Here is an 11,021-nt window from a genome sequence, read left to right as displayed (position 1 = left end):
TGTGTGCCCGACTACCCAGGCCAAGATTCGAACTCAGGCACACAGTTGTGAAAATGTATGCTAGCTTACAGCACCATGGAGAGGCACATTAACTTATACCGTTTTCTTACAGCTGCTAAATTTTACAATATACAACAAAGGTTTACAGGTAATTACCAAGTAGTGAGTCTCCGTACTGGCCCTCCACAAACTGCTGCCTGCAGAGACACTTTGACGCATAGCATGTAGGGTCGCGAACGCTCCCAGGATAGCTTGCACAGAAGCTGATGATCCTCACCTTTCCCAGGTCTGCCACCAACTTGTACGTTAAGGCTGTACTTCCTCTTCCTGTTCAGATAAACAGCTTCGACTTTGCAGGTGCTTTGATGGGTATATGAGTGCAGTCTATAGCCCCCTATGACAGAAGGGAATCCACTGAGGTCATAAAAATCTTGCTTGATGAGCATGAGCTCACTGCAGATCTTGGGGCATATTTATTTCTCGTTTTGCTTTTTGTTCAACCAAAGCCTCAATGGTATCAGGACCCCAGAGAGACCATAACAGCACAGTTAATGTAATGGCAACCCCAATCAGAGAATAAATACCGGAGGAAGATATGGAGACAAGAATTGTAAATATGATAGGAGAAGAAGGAAAGCAATTAGTCAGATATACAAAGTCAGCCAAACATCTGATAATGGCTTCTAACACCTGAGGAGGTTTATGGAAAATACCCAGACCCACATACAGAAAACAGATTTACCCATTAGGCGTGGTCAGGAAGTGGATAACCATTCAAGAGGACTCCTAACATGTCGCATGCGGTGTGACGAAATGCTTTATAAGCGAATAACTGATAAGAGAAGTCACTGTGGGGAGTGTCTTAAAAATGAATTACAAATAGCAGGAGAAGTAAACAATATATTGCATAATGAGCGAGCCAATGGTTGTTGTGACGAAGTATTGGCTATTCGTTATCGCGCATGAAAATGAAGGCGTGTCAAGGATGTAGTTCCGCCTCAATGCAAGAAAAAATGTGACCTAGACAACAGTGGTATGGGCAGACCGAGCTTGGTTTCTCGCCTGTAAAAACAGACCCTGCTACTCACTCAGCTGAGAATGGCTATTTGTGATCTTAAGCGTGGTAGAAATTCGAGAATCCAAGGGAAACCGACTGTATTGTCCTGGAGATTATAATGTAGGAGTATTATTAGTAGGATTGTGAGTGGGACAGGATTGTAATTATTTATTGCGATGTAAAGCAAAGGTAGAAACCACTGGGTGTGGTATAATTTGGTGCTTCCGTGAAATTGTAGTAGATTATACTATAGGAATGTGTTATCATTATTTGTGAGGAGAGTACTTAATTATTGTGATGTAAGCAGAAAAAAACAAACCACTGCTTGTGGAATGACGAGTGTTATTATTATTGGCAACAACTGAGCACATATTGTAGTAATACGTTAAGACATGTCGTTTGTCATATGTTGTATCCATTGCTGAATATGCCAGTATTATGATCGTCTGAGCATAGAATATTGCGTGGGCAATACCTGCATTTAATTTTAAAAAATGTATATTTTATTTTTCCTTGTTTATCCCCGAACTCGAGTCTCCAATAACAACAAGCCGGATCCACGCTACCAGGGGATACGAGACGGTGAGATCATTTATGGAGTAATCGATGAGTGATAAAATAGTTGTTTTAATACAAGTTGATGCAAACAAAATAATGAAGTGAAATTAAATAAAAGAAAAGAAGGGTCCAAAATCAGTAACATCATTCAATATTCTTGATACTGATGACTGACTGATAGCAGCTACATCACCACCACATTCTGAAATGTCCCACTGGCAAAAAAAAGCAGAAGACAACTAAGATCTGTGTGTGGTTGGATTTATGCCCATCTACTTGTGGGCCTGTGGATATAATGGTCCAAATCTCCTCCACGCAGCTGAAAAGGGATATCATGGCAGGGCAGACCGATAATAGTGTGGGAGGAGATCATCAACTGACCTCCTAAAGGATTGAAGACGGTCTCTGAAAGCTGCTTCCGTCGTAGCCTGTCATGTTCCAGTGCCCAGAGCAGCGCCATTTCACCTTCAAAGAAGAATTTATATAAATTAATAATCTCATATGCTACGGAATTTGATTCCTTTTGTTCCAGTTAGTTAAAAAAAGTCCAGTGATCAGCTAATATAATTATATAGAACCCTAAGTAAATAACTTATAATTATCAAACGTTCCCATCCAGATCTAAAACGGTGTCTCCATTTCTTCGGATAGAAATGTCACGGTAGCTTGTCAAGCAACAGGTCTCTTGCTCCCCTACTTCCTGCTGACATTCTGGTAAAATGTTTTTACAAAATTGTTTCCAACTTGGCAAAATCAACTTAGTCCATGGGTGATAAACACCACAGTGCATTATATTTTAGCTTGGTTAGGGTCCGAAAACTGAAACTAACCTAATATTATCAGATAAAACTAACAGCTGAAAATATAATTATGACCAACGTTACTTTACCCTTGGCCCCTGCATTCCAAATTCTCTCTCCATTATTGCACTTTGTTAAATATCATTTTACCAGCATATCAATAACACTTGTTAGAGGGACACCAGAATTACTCCCCCAAAAAAAAAAAAAATCAATAAATAATACAACACTCATTGTGCTTTGAAAGCCATTATTTTTATTCATCTGTTGAAATCTTGGATGTGTAAATGAAGTGAATGATTTCCCACACACGTTGTTAATATTTGTTTACACATGGAAAGGAAGAACTCAGTGTGTGTAGAGCTATGTCGACTAACATCTGAACAACCCAAAGTCAGAGTAGGTAGGAAGACACACCTACTGAGACAGGCGTGATAAATACTCCGTTGAGGATATATGGGAAGCGAGGAGGGTGCTGAAGCGCTTCAAGACCCTTCCCATGTCCTCACTATCCGTTTTCCCTTTTGTCTCATCAACACCAGAAGTAGTTCAGCATGCTTTCTAGGGACAGATCCTCTCTCTTTCCTGCACCACACTACATTCACACAACATACACACACCTTTTCCCCAAAATTAAAAAATTAAAATGGCGCACTTTAATAACACTGCCTCAGGAGATCCCTGCCTGGGGGGGGACCATAGAATTCCCCCGAGGGATAACTCCCTTCTGACTCCCGACTTAAGGGTGTCCTGATAACTCCTCGAACCTCCTCCTTATCAATTTCTGCAACATTCGCGATCTTATATCTAATTTCCATTCTGTGGAACACCATCTTTCCTCCTCTAAACCTCACCTTCTCTTCCTCACCCAGAAACACAGGTTTTTGAGGCTACTGACGCTAATCTCTACTCTGTTTCCTTCCTACTATCTCTATCCTAGAATTTCAATCCAAAGCTGGATGTTGCGCCTACGTGCGCAACAGCATCACTTGTTCTCGTGCCCACGACCTTGGCTCTTCTGAATTTTCCATCATCTGGCTAAAGACTTCATTGTCATTCTATTACTAAATACATTTATTGCTGTTTATCTCTCACCTATCTCTACTAACTACCTTAAAGATTCTTTGACTATTTGAACTCTAAAGTGGAGCACATCTTGACTCACTCTCCCTTCACTGGGGAAATCTCCCATCTTGGGAGATTTCAATGTTCCTCATCAGCTTTGGCTTTCATCCTCTTTCACTGAAGCCAGCCTGGTGAACATGCCTACAACTTTGCTTTTCCTCCAACAATCTAGAGCAGTTGCTTCAGCACCCTACACGTATTCCCGACCGTCTTGGAGACAGGCCCAACATTCTAGAACTCTTCCTTACCTCTAATCCTTCTGTTTACTCTGTCAGCTATGTTCTCTCCGTTGGGCTCCCCTCGATCACAACCATATCTCTATCCCTATCTGTCCTATCGCTCCTGTTTACATCCTCTGGACCCATAGGAGGCGATGCTTCTGGCATTTTGCCTCAGCTCAGTGGGACGACCTGAGGATGTACTTTTCGATTTCCGTGGAATGATTACTGCTTCCAGGAAGAGAGACCCTCTGTGTGTTCCCAGCGCATCACAGAGGTCTCCTGGAATGGGCATACATTCCACGTTCTTCTCTCTACTCCTCATGCTAAAAAGCCTTGGTTTAATCATGCTTGTTCTCGTGCTTATTAAAGATAGAGAGGCAGCTCACAAAAATGTTCAGAGCCTTCGCGCTCCTTCTAACCATAGACTACATTTCAGCGGAATCGTGCCAAATCTATTCTCCCCTGACTTGCCAAAACCTCTTTCATCAACATAAAATGTCAAGACCTTTGCTTTTTCTAATTCTTCCCGTGACTTCTGGCACCTAGCCAAAAATATATCCACCAATTTCTCTTCTTCCTCTTTCCCTCCTCTCCTTAACCCCTTGACAGGAAGCACTGCTGTCTCATCTATTTCTAAGGCTGAACTCTTCGCTTAAACTTTCTGTAAGAACTCCACCCAGGACGATTCTGGGCATATTCCTCCTACTCATCCCCACTATGACTCCTTTATGCCTGTTATGTTATAAAGATTCTTCATAATGCTGTTTATAAGCCCTCTCGCCTCCAACTCTAAGAAGGCTATGGACCTGATGGAGATGCCTCCTATTGTCCTTAAACACTGTACTTCCGTGCTGACACCCTGCCTGGCTACACTCTTTCGTCTCTGCCTATCATCATCTACCTTTCCTTCCCTGCTGGAAGTATGTCCCCTGTACAGCCTGTGCCTAAGAAAGAGGTAACCGATTTCCAATCCCGCAAACTACCGCCCTGTAGCTTTACTTTCCTTTCTATCTAAAAACTTTGAATCAATAACCTTAACCGGAAGAATTCAAAAGCACCTTCCACTATCTAACCTTCTATCTGATCGCCAGTATGGGTTCCGCAAGGGGCGTTCTACTGGCGATCTGTTCTCTTAACTGATTCTTGGTCATCCTCTCTTAGCCGTTTCGGTGAAACTTTCTCCAGTTAGCGCTTCAGACGGCGTCCAGGAAGCCTTCGATAGAGAGTCTGGCACAAATCTTCTTTCCTAAACCGCCCTCTTTCGAATTCTATCCCTCTCTCTGTTCCTTTATCTCCAGTTTCCTTTCCGTGACCGTTCTATCTCTGCGGTGGTAGACAGTCACTGTTCTTCTCATAAACCTATCAACAGTGGTTGTTCCACAGGAATCTGTCCACTCACCCCACTCTCTTCCTGTTATTCATCAATGATCTTCTTTCCATAACAAACTGTCCTGTCCCTCATACGCCGAACGACTCCACTCTGCATTATTCCAACTTCTTTCAATGAAAGGCCATCCCAACAGGAAGTACACGACTCTAGACTGGAGGCTGAAGAACGCTTAACCTTAAACCTTGCTATCATTTCTTACTGGGGTAAGAGGAACCTCGTGTCCTTCACTGCCTCCAAAACTCAATTTCTCCACCTATCAACTCGACACAATCTTCCAAACACCTATCCTCTGTTCTTCGACAACGCTCAGCTGTCAACTTCTTCTACACTAAACTTCCTCGTTCTATCCTTAACTCAAAATCTCAACTGGAAACTTCATTGTCTCCTCTCCTTCGCTAAATCAGCTTCCTCGAGGTTGGGCGTTAGCTTTATCGTCTCCGCCAGTTCTTCTCCCCACACTTGCTATCCATATACAGGGGGCTTGTCCCGCCTCGTATGGAGAATATGCATCTCTCGTTAATGGGGGCTCCCTCACACAGCTCTTCTTCTGGACAGAGTGGAGTCTAAGGCTCTTCGTCTCATCAGCTCTCCTCCTCCCTATCTGCAGTAGCCTTCTACCTCTTAAATTCCGTTTACGATGTTTGCCTCTCTTTCTATCTTCTGTAACTATTTTCACGCTGACTGCTCTTCTGAACACTTGCTAACTTTGGCCTCCCCATCCGCATGGCCCCACTTTGCACCCGACTTTTCTACTCATGCTGATCCCTATACTGTCCAAACCCCTTATGCAAGAGTTAACCAGCATCTTCACCTCTTTCATCCCTCCCCACGCTTCAAGTAAACTCTGGAACAATCTTTCCTTCTTCTATAGCTTCCTCCTGCCTGCGACTTGAACTCTTTCAAAGAGGAGGGTAATGGGACACTTCTCCAGGGAGTGACCTCTCTTTAGGCCACCTCTTTTGATTTTTTTTTTTTAAGACCAGCAGAGTAGTGGGCTTTTTTATGTATTGTTTCCTTTTTGTTCTTGCCCTTGAGCTGTCCCCTTTGTTGTAAAAAAAAAAAGATAGGAAGAAACCTCCCACCACAGGAGTGTCAAGGAGTGGCCGAGAATAGGTTAGTTTAGGTAATGTGAGGCTTGAGGGCTGATTATAATTATAGCTGGAAAAACTGCGTTTCATGATCATGGTATCTCCTCTGACACTAATTATGTCCAGCTAGACATCTAAATATTTCAAAACACAATTACGACAATCAATGAATATGACTGAGACATACTGCTAAACAACAACAGGTAATAGATTTGATTGATTACTCTTCATCAACAGAGTTCCAAAGTGCACCTTCCTGAAGTCTTTATAAACTGCATTTCTTTTCATATACTAACACTATTTGCTTTGAGTCTTTTAACGTTACAAGATTCAATAGTCATGGTAGTTCAAGTAAAAAAAAAAAACACCTTTTGAATTCGATGCCAGCTGACCCGCTAATGTTCCGTTCATTTTGATTTACACAGCGAGGTATTTTGCACGGCTGTACTCACTCGTGATTGTCACTTGCATTCACTACTAAGCATATCAGTCCGGATATTTACGTATAAAACATGGAACACAATAAAGTGAGATTGGCTTCGAGAATAACTCATCGCCGCTGCGGCTACGTGTCACTCATTCGTCTTTTCACGTCTCTCCGCCCAGTTCAAATCACTTTATTATACGTTTTTCATATACTCTTTCAACTACCGAGGTTATCGCAATTACATTTCCATGTTCGAGGAACCACCGATACAAGCAGTCAGACGGAAAACAAACCTGAGGCGGCAGTATTTTACCCACCTTACCACGCCTCCGGTAACTCCACGGGTGCTCGGAGCCGCGTTAACTTTTGGCCTTACCAGAGGAGGTGCGGTAAGTGGTTGATGAGTGCTGGCGAATTTACCGGAGTGGGCGGAGATACCGCGAAACCTACCAGACAGAGGTCCGGTAAATGGGTATGATGAATCCCGCCCTGGTAGGCAAACCGGAAGCAGAAAAAAACAGGTCACCAAGAAGAAGATAACGAACAACAGCAACAGCCAGCAGAGTCCTCAGGCAGGATTGAAACCCCACAACAGTCTGGGAAGAGCGAACTAGTTATCTTTGCGACGGAGGAAAACAGTTTTACGTATTATTTCTTGAAATATATATATATATTTTTTTTTTTATAGAAGAGAACACAGACACAGAGAAAGATAGTCACTCTTGCTGAGGGGGTTCTGTATGCACTTGTAATAGGTCCACTAAGTTACTCAAAGTTTGATGTAAGAGACCACCTCAGGGGATAAAAAGACCTTGGGTACACAAGCTGGATCATGGTAGCAACTTGGGAAATCATTATTTTATATATACCCCTAATACCACAGCTCCGAGGGCAAAATAATAGAGCCATTATATGACATTTAACACATGTTACAAAAGATGATATAGGTGTCTATACATAGGTTTTTTGGGCATGGAGGATATGGTACATCATGTTTAAATAGTCTAAGTGCATCAGCCATCTTGGATTTTCAAAAGGGCTGCAAAAATGTGAAAATACATCGTATGCCACAGCAAAAAAAAAAAAAAAAAAAAAAAAGGCGCCAAATCAACTTGGCAGGGGCTTTTGAGGTGACTTATGCTGACCTACAAGTGCTTTTGGGACCCCCCTCCAGTGTTTGCATTACACTACGGCATATGTTAATGAATTAGTGAAACAAGAGTAATTATGTATATTATTGTATTCATGACAATAAATATTTTGAATTTTGAAATTTTTAAAAGTTTGTATGGTGACACAGTCATTTAATAGTAATCCTCTCATGTCTGACCAGCTATGCCTGTCTTTATTCTGGCCTTTTCACCCAGTTCATTGGGTTTCATACATTTAAGTAACTGTCAGGCTGACATTTTACCAAAAAAGACACATTATGTTGCTAATTGACGTCTGCAATCACATCTCTTGGATGCACACTTCTGGCAGTTACAGCAAGAGCGATGTCATCTAGGAAGCATCTGAATGCAGCTGTCAGGCATTAGCAAACCATCCATTTTTCTGGAAAGCCATACAGGTTTTGGATCAGAGAGAAGTTCCAGTGGAACAAGTCATCTGCAAGTGTGCTGCATAAGCTTCTACGAATATCCCCATAGTGAAGAGGTCGAGGTTGAGTGGCAGCTGATCGATTGTCACAGCCTTACTTTGACGATATATCTGGTATCTTAGTTCATCTGTTTTTTGCATAAGACCACAACTTCAAAACCTGAACCAGATAAGCTTCTGCTTTTTCCCAGTATGTCACATCAAGGAATGGGCCATTGGGATTCAGTCCAAATCCTTGCCCAGCAAGGAAGCCAACTGGGTCAGCTTTCAGAGCTGCAGCTTTCGTACCAAACTTGCCGACCGTCCTAAAATACGTGCCAAAATACGCGACGTGACGTCCCTCCCCTCCCTCTTGCCTCCCACCAGCAGCGTGCTGCAACTATCACTCATTGCATGCTCGAAAGGTTTGGGGTTTGCCACCCGTTCCTTTATATATTGCTCCATTCCGTATTGGAGAGCGAGATGTTGCATTCCACAGTTTTTTCTGACCCCTCAGGAAATTTAAGCAACCCTAGTTGTAATCATTCAACACAAGAGAATCGAGGCAAAAGGAGTACGTGCGTACTGTGCGGCTCCCAAGGTTTGTGCCAGCAAAAACGTAACCATGCCCAGAAGTTGTTATTGGTTCCTGTGATTGAAAAAAAAAAAAAAAAAAATCTTGATGGCGGCAGTGTTAGCCAATGTGTTCTGAATGCGACAGTCGTCACAGACACGATCCTTCATTAGGCGAAGACTGTTTATCTGACAGTCCCTCATCATTCTTAAGTAGTCGGCACAGACGATTGGGTCAACAGGAAACGGTAAAAATTTGAAAAATGGCCCCGACGTCAACTTTGTGTTAAGTATTAGCAAATCCTGGCATCTATTATCTTCTTCTTCTTCTTCTTTATGGCGGACTCGTTGCTAAGGACGCTTCCTCCATTATAAAACATCAAACATCCAGCATGAATTAAGTAAATATTTCAAAAGAAAAATAAAAGAAAAGATGTATATAAATGTACAACAAAAACATAATAAATGGCAAACACAAAGAAAATATTGAGTTTGTGGCAGATAGAAGCAGCCTCAAAACTGCTTTACTCAAATCACTCAAATCAATACCCTTATCTCCCCTCCTGCGTCACGACTTGCTCCTGCTGAAATTACCGCACCATAACCACGTCATCTGCTAATGAGCACATCTATGGGCCGGAGAACCAGCGCAGAAAAGGAGTAAGTTTAATTGGTCGCCAGATAGAAACGAATCTTCTTACATCAAATTCATAAAAAATACGTATAATCAGAGGGTGTTATGGGAAGAGTATCACCCCTGAGGATGAAAGAGAGCGTGTAGACTAGAAGTTGGCAGAAGCTGTAACAAGGTTTAGTAATAACATATTCATGGTTCAATTGGCTTACAAACTAACCTAACCTAATCAATTAGGTATTTTTGGCATGTTAAGCACTGACCTTCCAAACAGAACATACCTTTTCATTCTGTATCTGAATAGTTTTCATTGCTGACCATTTCTGCCACAACCCCTTCTCCCCTCAACAACCTAACATATCCTAAACCTAACCATACCAAACCTGCCCCGTCCTACCAGTACATCCTAACCCAACATGCCATGTTTGTTGAGGGGAAGAGGGGGGTTAGTATGAATAGTTAAAAGGCATATTTGCCTTTTTATTTTTTATTTATTTTATTTTTATTATTTTTTATTGGGGGGGAGGATGCTAGGCATGCCAGACTATGAACCTTTTACAAGTACTTTATCATCAAGACTATATGGGAATAGGTAGGTTTGTGAGAATGGTAAAGTAAGATTAAAATAGTATATTTATAGCATTAGTCAAACAGATTATGGTGATATAATGTTGAATGGAATGTACTCAAAGATAATGAAATTAAAGTTAACTTTTATTTTTTTATTACATATTCACATATTCATGATTCAAGTAACACCAAACTAACTAACCTCGTCAAATGGGTATTTTTGTATACAACCACAACCACAGAGTTTTCCAAACAGGACATCTTTCCTACTGCTCCATGTGAATAGCATCATCATGACCATTTCTGCCAACCCCCACTCCCTCCAACAATCTAACATAACTAAGCCAACTCCTGCAAAACATGTCCTATCAAACACGTCCCTAACCCTAACATGGTAGGTCCCCAAGACTTTATTAAGGGTGGAAAGGGGGAGTTGATATAAGAGTCAAGTCATGTTACCTATTTTATTTATTCCTTATTTGGAGGAGATTTTTTGGGGGTGGGTGGGTTGGAGCATAGCAGACTCAACACTTTACAAGTATATCGGAATGAGTGAATTTGATGAGAATGGTAAAATAAGATTAAAATAATATTTGATAGCATTGGTCAAACAGTTTCTGGTGATATATTGGAGTTAAGTACTCAAAAGAATGGAATTAAGATTAATACTTTGATTTTTTGTATAGCTGTATTGGCATAATATCATCTACTTAGAGAAAAAGCATTTTAGAAAAATGAGTAATGAAAAGTAGTATTTATGGCCATGTTCATAACAACTAAAAAGTTAATGTCTTATGATGCATGTAAATAAATACGGTACTGGTTAGCTTTCCATCACAGCAAGTATTAAATGTTGTGGAGGAAAGGTATGGGAAATATAGCATGCCATAGTGAAACGATTAAAGAAACTTGTAACATTTATACCCACAACGGTACGCCCCTGGGAGTGGACCCCATTACATGAGATGACTGGCGAGAGCGTTGTACAACGTACAACAAA

The sequence above is a fragment of the Eriocheir sinensis genome, chromosome 23, assembly GCF_024679095.1.
Source record: "Eriocheir sinensis breed Jianghai 21 chromosome 23, ASM2467909v1, whole genome shotgun sequence".
Classification (NCBI taxonomy): Eukaryota; Metazoa; Arthropoda; class Malacostraca; order Decapoda; family Varunidae; genus Eriocheir; species Eriocheir sinensis.
Note: the sequence above shows the minus strand (reverse complement) of the source record.